Consider the following 8,041-nt stretch of genomic DNA (forward strand, 5'->3'; position numbering starts at 1 on the left):
CGATCCAAAAAACATAAAAATCCGTACCCCGCATTGGTACTTATTGCCTAAAATTCACAAACCGCCGCCTGAAAACTCAACGTTTGCAGGGAGACCAATATTTAGTGGCTGCTCCAGTCCCACTAACAGAATTTCAGAATTGCTGGATTACTTCATAAAACCACTGGTCCAGCAACAACCGTCAAATATAAAAGACACAACAAACTTCATACAAGAAATAGAAAAAACAAATTTCCCCCAACATGCATTTCTTGTAACACTCGACGTGGTGTCGATGGACACAAACACAATTCACGACGAAGCGATTCGGCTAGTCAGTGAAACATTAAACTCACAAACCTCGCTTCAAACAAATTACGGCATCAAAAAACCACCACGGAAGACTTAATAGAAATGATTTCACTAATTCTAAAACACAACAGTTTTGAATTTAACAAGCAATATTTCCGCCAAACCCGCGGCTGCAGCATGGGATCGAATGCCTCGCCAGAGATAGCAGACATTGCTTTTCATGAACTTGAAAAGAAAATAATCGTAAACAACCACAACAACATTCACTTCTGGAAAAGATTCAGAGATGATGTCTTTGCAATCTTTCTGGGAACACAAACCGAACTCACTAACTTCATTCAAAAAATCCACACAATGCACCCAACGTTTAAGTTTTCATACGAAAACTCAACACAAGAAATTACATTCCTAGATGTAGTAGTTTTCAAAGGTGCAAGATACCACAAAGAAAATATCCTCGACATCAAAACACATACTAAACCAACAGACACATTCCAATTTCTACATAGAGAATCTTGTCACCCGACAGCAACATTTAATGGCTTTATCAAAGGTGAAATCCTTAGATACGCTCGCACTTGAAACAACAATGACGACTTTACTAAAAAAGTCGCTTTCTTTAGAAACAAACTACTCGACAGAGAATACAAAAACAATGAAATCACGAATATAACAGAAAAAATAAACCACAGTATTCGTAATACACTAACAAACTGTACAAGTACACGTACAGAAGCAACAAACAAACTCATCTTCAGTACAACATACAGCCCTTACATAAAAACAAAAGATCTTAAGGGAAGTCTTTTGAAACATTTGGCTGAACTGGAGAAGGACTCAACACTAAGGAATCTATTCCCAGAATCACCAATCATTGCTTACAAGAGAAACAAAAACCTAAAAGACACACTAGTCAAAACAAAATTTACAGAAGTAAGAAACAAAAACCAAACAAACCAGACCACCAAACGGACTCACAACGAGACCCAAACATTGATATTCTTGCCTCGCTATTCGAAGAGCAAGACCACTAAAATACATTAAAATAAATTTTCACAAACACAAACTAACGAAAGAATCTCCATTGCGACTGATGAGAAACCACACTCGGGTTTCGAAACGCAAGCGTCAAAGGGCCACCTCATCAACTTTGTAACACCATAGGTCCGGCTGCGTCTCGCCATAAGCTTTCCCCACACAAACAAAACATTACCGTACACACTAATCCAAACTTCCCTACAAATATCCGAAGCGAAACAAACATTTCATTAACACAAACAATCGGATAAGAATGTAGGAACACATTTTTGAAACGAATCAAACACAAACTCGACACAAAAACATTTTGGATAGTTAGGTGGGGAGCCTCTTTCACACTTTTTACAATCGCCATAAGCTTTCCCCACACAAACAAAACATTACCGTACACACTAATCCAAACTTCCCTACAAATATCCGAGGTGAAACAAACATTTTCATTTACACAAAAAAATCGGATAAGAATATAGGAACACATTTTTGAAACGAATTAACACAAACTCGACACAAAAACATTTTGGATAGTTAGGTGGGGAGCCTCTCACACTTTTTACATTTTTTCTTGAACGTGATCGCATTTCTCATATGTTACGGAAAACACGCTTGCACAAGCAGTCGCTATTGTTGTTTAATGACGTCATGAAATCACGCGTGATTTAAAACTTTTCCCAGCCAATCTCGCGGGATTTGTTTTCAAGGTCCAAAAAAAAGTTTAGGTCGGGGGGTTTGAACTAGGGTAGGTCGGGTTACCGGAAACACACAATTTTTTTTTTTAGGCCTAAGCAGGTGGGCTGATTGGCCACCTGACCAATATTCTCACATAAGTTCGAGTATTCTGCTGTCCATCGCTGATGATTATTCTAAACTTATCTTTCAGCTTGACCTTTAGCAATAATAATATCAAGTGAATATCCTAGATAACGATATATATATTGCACCCATTGTGATAAGAAAATGATTGACACAGGCTGTGTATTTTATTGGTAGTTTGGTTACATTTCCATTATCAACTATATCATCAGTGCTATTAATGTTTAATCGATCGACAAACAAATCAATCCACTCATTCAGAGCCAAATTCCACTGCTACATCTTGTTCGGAGGCGTTATAGGGGTAAAGTAAATTTACTGCGTAGTCTAAATCACAAAGAGTGTGTATGAGGCTTAATCATGGAACCATCTCTCTGTGGTCTGTAGGTACATGTACTATTCTTGGGGTTGACATATCAAGTAATAAAGGCTAGTGCATCCTACAATGAAACTTAAAAAAATATACAAAAAACGCAAAGCGACTACTAGGCAAGCATATCACAAATAAACCAATCAAACCAATTCATGGTGTTTGTACGTTTATTTTTCAGAATGTGGCCTGTGGTAAATACATCAAACTAATCACACAATTTAGTATTACTGTGAATACTAGTAAGGGAATGTTATTAATAACAAGTATCCAATATACACAAAACAATAACAAAATTGGAGGAACGGGTATGATTAAACAGCATGCTTTAATATTAAGATGAAAATGACCGTATATGCTGACAAGCAACTTAAGTTGGAATTTGTGTACATAATTACCGAAAGCGTAATGATAAATCAAGTAATTTTAATATTTTGGTGGTAGTTTTACCCGATATTTGAACAGTGAATGAACTGTGTATCAGTGATTTATATGAATATACATTATACTGTTATGTGGTAAATTCACCATACAATTATTTTGCTACTTTGATGTTTGCAAAAGGAAATGCACCATGACGTTAAGAAGAACAAAACAGAGACACAAAAAGTTACATATATTAACTTCACCTGCAGTTTGCGACTAGTACACATAATTATAACGTGTAAATCATTCACAAATTACTTGAACTTACAAGTAATATCGAAAGATATGCCAATACACATATTGCCAATGCGATATCATATTACGGCATGAAGGATAAAAAGTACGTTAAACACTGGTACCACCCTCGAAAGTGCGGAAACAGACTGACCCTAAATTTTAAGATGACGGAACCGAAGTAAAGAGTTAAAAGAGTTAAATGTGCTAGAGTGAACGCCAATATTGTTTTAAATATGAAAAATATGTACGCTAATTTCATGTATTACGTCACCGTCGTGACGACAATCCATTTTACATGAAAATATCTTTTGATGACCGATAAGACACCTAAAACTCCAAATTTGGACGGGTCAGCTGGGTTTTCCCTTAACAATCTACGTAATGACAAAAGAAATAATGCCCTGTCATTGAAATTTAACAAAAAATCAGCAAAACTTGTGATCCAAATACGACAAAGAGCACGAAAATGTAAGTATAGGTTATCGTACGAGTAACGGTGCGTTTATGGTTGTTATCACGACACTTTTGGTCATCAGTTTGTAAAAGTCGCGAGGCCGCAGGCCTCATGATAACAACCGATAACGCGCCGTTACGAGTTGTGATAACCGACTTATACCACGACAAACACAGTAATTTGGCCAGAATTGCGACGGTTGCCTTTGCAATCATTTCGATTGTCACTTGAATGACGACCGTTCATTTACATGTGAATTAGCACAACTACTGAGCATCTGTGTTGGAGGAAACTGTTTTCTGATTGGTTCGTTTATACACGTTCCCTTCTTTTTTTTCTAATCGTCCCTGGCAAGCGCAGGTGGTGCTAAATGAGTTACGTATTCTGATTGGCTTATTTATTTAAGTTTCATACGCTCAGAGACTCGTGTGATTGGCTCAAATTAATTAATTGTTCATGAAGTTCTCACCACGTGCACTGTCCTTGCAAACGTTTCCAGTTTCCACTTGGCTCCTTGAGTGTAGACATGGACGCGGCTCAATATTCCGATATTTCCGACTATGATAGCGATACTGAACGTTTTGTGTCACAATATGATAATAAAGCAAATACCAACGAGGAAATAATGGAGGACGCAGCATTCACTCTCACAAAACCACAAGAGCGGTCACGTTTTGCAGCTCCAGTCAGCGCGGAAGATTTCGCTAAAATTCAACATTCACGTGTGCCCCAGAATACAAGGAGAGCGACCAACTGGGGTGTTACAGTCTGCGATACCTGGGGTCGGATGAGAAATGAACGTATCAGTAAATCAGGCTGTGGAAGTAGTGAAGTGTTCACATTTGTGCCTGCACTATCGTATGATATCGACGCGAGGGAACTCAATTCTGGCTTTGTCGTTTCGTGGTTGAAGTTCGTCGAGTGGATGGGACAGAATATCCATCACAAAGTTTGAGAGCTTTGTGTCGTAGCATTCAGCGGTATTTGCGTGACGAATGTCGTCGGCGAGACCTGAATTTTATGAACACCAATACGCACATTTTTCAGGATTTCCACGATACAATTGACGGAATTATGAAAAACATTGATAGACGTGGTATAGGGGTTGACAAAAAACAAGCACAGCCGTTCACACGAGAAGAAGAATGTAAGTTGTGGGAGAAAGTTTTCTCAGTCAATACTGCCAAGTGTTTAAGTTACGCTGTTTATTTCTACGTCTCTAAAGTCTTTGCTTTGAGAGCTACAGACGAACATTCCTCTTTATAAGTGGAACAGTTCATTCTGGGATCTGACAGTGATGGCGACTTTGTAGAGTTCCATGGCAGACCATGTAAGAATAACCAAGGAGGGATTTATTCACGTAAAACCCCGTACAAGAATATCCGCCACTATGGCAATTCATCAAATCCGCGTTGCGTGGTGAAACTTATAAAGAAATACCTGTCGCAAATACCGCCAGGAAGGCTATTCTATTTGCATTCCCAAATGCTAAAAATGGAAATATCAAGTTCTCTTCGCAGAAAGTTGGGGTGAACACACTACGCCAGTATACCAAGCAAATGTGCGCCATGGCTGGTATAGAGGGATATCACACTGGGCATTCAGGCAAGGTAAGTTTTCTGTTACTAATGTCACACTGAAATGCGCCATATTCTTTCTGAGACAGTTTTGTAAACAATACAATTCACAATTTGGCAATGCATATGCTCGTGGATAGAATGGCTCAGTAGCCTAGTAGGCATATTTGCGATGCAGATTTGATGAATTGCCAAAGTGGCGTTCATTTTCAATATAGTTTAATGTTTTCAATAGGCTATTTGATTACTTTTTCAGGTGACTGCAGCAACCTCTCTTTACTGCCAAGGTTTTGATGAACAGTAACTGTTGATAAAAGTAGGGTGACCGGACGATTTTTAATAAAACTGGAATTTTTTGCCAAAATTTTGATGGTACCTGTTGAAAGTGTTGGTACAAAGTCCAAATCTGAAAAAAATAATTTGGCTAATTAGCATGATCACAATTTGGCAGCCTCTGGAAAATCAAAGTTTCCAAATTCTTTCCCTGAGAATATTGTAATGAGGAATAATGAGACAGTGTGATCATAAATCGGTTCAAATATTGTTAAAATGGCTGAAAGATGACTAACTGTACAATAATGGGTCAGGTAAAAGGTGCATTGATAGTTTCCAAATCATTTCTGTGAGAATATTGTATAGGTTGATAAGTCCAGTGAAAGAAAATGGAAGATTGTCCTCACGCTGACCTTTGTGTTTCCAGTATCATGGATACAAGCCATTGTTTCAGGTCAGAGACAGGTGCGCACTGGTGAAAAGCACGTTGTTAAAGTACGGCACTTTTGCGAACCTTACTTCCTGCTTTGGGAAAACCGTGGGCGCTAATTTGCGATGCATAGCTGAGCCTTTTTAGGGACTGGTCAGTTTCTTCGGCCTGGGGGGGGGGGGGGGGGGGGTGGATTTTTTTTTGCCGACGTCAAAAAGTGGCTGCCCCCCTTTTCAAAATTTTGAAAACAGGGTGACCCCCCTATTCCAAATTTCGAAAATAGGGTGACCCCCCCCCCCGCGCGACATAGGTAAAACAAAAGGTGGACATATATATATATATATATATATATATATATATATATATATATATATATATATATTTATATATATATGTATTATATATCATATTTTACGTTTTACATATATTCTAAATAGTCATTCTATGTTTAATGAAATTGTTGATATGTCAGTTGTAAGATAGGAATTTCAAAGTGTCAATCTTAAAGTTTGAATACAGTACATTTGAATGAGCTGTATTTTGAATAAGCTGTGAATGTATTTCACACTTTCTATGCTCTTTAACCAGATGTCCTGAACTGTTGTACAGAAATGGATGTCAATCATTAATATCAAAGAGGAAAAAGCAGTGAATCAAAAACTTTGATGGGTGTTAAGACTTGCCAACCATCCAATTAAATCTCCTGAGGAGCCATAGAGAGCTTTTGTAGCCAAATCTGATGTGTACAGTGTCTGAGAGGACCTTTGAAACCATAAAAGCACAGCTAATAATGACAAAAACTGCCTTTTTAACTGTTATTTTGTTCATAAAAAAGCATCTTTCTACAGAAAACCTGAGACACAAAGGAAAATAATTTCATCAATGAGAAAGAAAGATATCCTGTCATGTTTCTATCTCTAAAATAAGTCACTGTATCAAATATATATTGTGAAATAATAGTGCATGTTGCTTTCTCATACTGAATTCTCATAGAGAGAACAGAAAAGTATCAGGAATTTGTCATGCTTTTCATATGAACTGCAGATTTCATAATGGTACACTTTCACTCAGCAAACATCAAGATATCTCTGGCATATATCTCTGATTTATTAAAGTATGGCGCCCAAAGGCGCGCCGAAAAATATGAAACATCCTGATATCTCTGATGTATATGCCTTGTATATTAAAGTCATGCACCTGAAGGGCGTGCTGAAAAATGTCTGATATATTAAAGTAATGAGCTTGAAGAGCACGCTGAAAAATATTGAACATATACAGATATATCTAATCTATGTATGCTTGATATGTTAAAGTTGGGCGTGCTGAAAAATATGACTGATTATTAAAGTTACGCGCCCGAAGGTCGCGCCGAAAAATACAACTGAATGATGAAATTTGTGGCTGACACTAGCATTTTAGGCAATGATGAGCCTGTGTCAAAATTCAAAAACACACTGACTCCCCTATTGGGCATTTCAAAACATGGTGACCCCCCCTATCACCAAAGTCAAAAACAGGGTGAACCCCCCCCCCCCATGAATCCACCGGCCCCCAAGGCTGAAGAAACTGACCAGTCCCTTAGAGCACAAAACAAGTAGAAAATTATCTAAGGTACAATTTGCCCGCATAGCCATTCCTTCCCTTCTTCGGAAAATAATGCCAAAAGTCATAGCCGTTTTAAAGTAAAAATTTCGTCAGCAGTTTCTCGGAAGAAAAAAAAAGTTTTAAAAAAATGTTTGCACTCATCTTGACTTCCTAGTCTTCATAACATTCACTGTGAAATGCAACTGTTTCCGTTCACGTGATCTCTCATAGTATAGCGACCGTTCGCGTGCGAGTGGACGACTTCCAAGATGGCGTCCCCTACAACGTTTGTTGACAAAATGTGTTCGTAAACTTCAAGATTTTCACGTCATTACCTTGCTCACAGACAAATGTGCACAACTGCTGCATACTTAAGGTAAATTTGTACAATTTATCACTACCTGGGTCCCCCTTTAAGCCTTCGATTTCGAGCATTCACTCTCAGAAAACTCGTGTCAGCCCCATTGTAGGGAATAGGAGGGCCTCTCGTCCGTCACCCTAATAAAAGAGCGGACAGGGCATAGATCCGACGAAGCATTACGCGCTTACAA

The sequence above is a fragment of the Ptychodera flava genome, chromosome 16, assembly GCF_041260155.1.
Source record: "Ptychodera flava strain L36383 chromosome 16, AS_Pfla_20210202, whole genome shotgun sequence".
Classification (NCBI taxonomy): domain Eukaryota; kingdom Metazoa; phylum Hemichordata; class Enteropneusta; family Ptychoderidae; genus Ptychodera; species Ptychodera flava.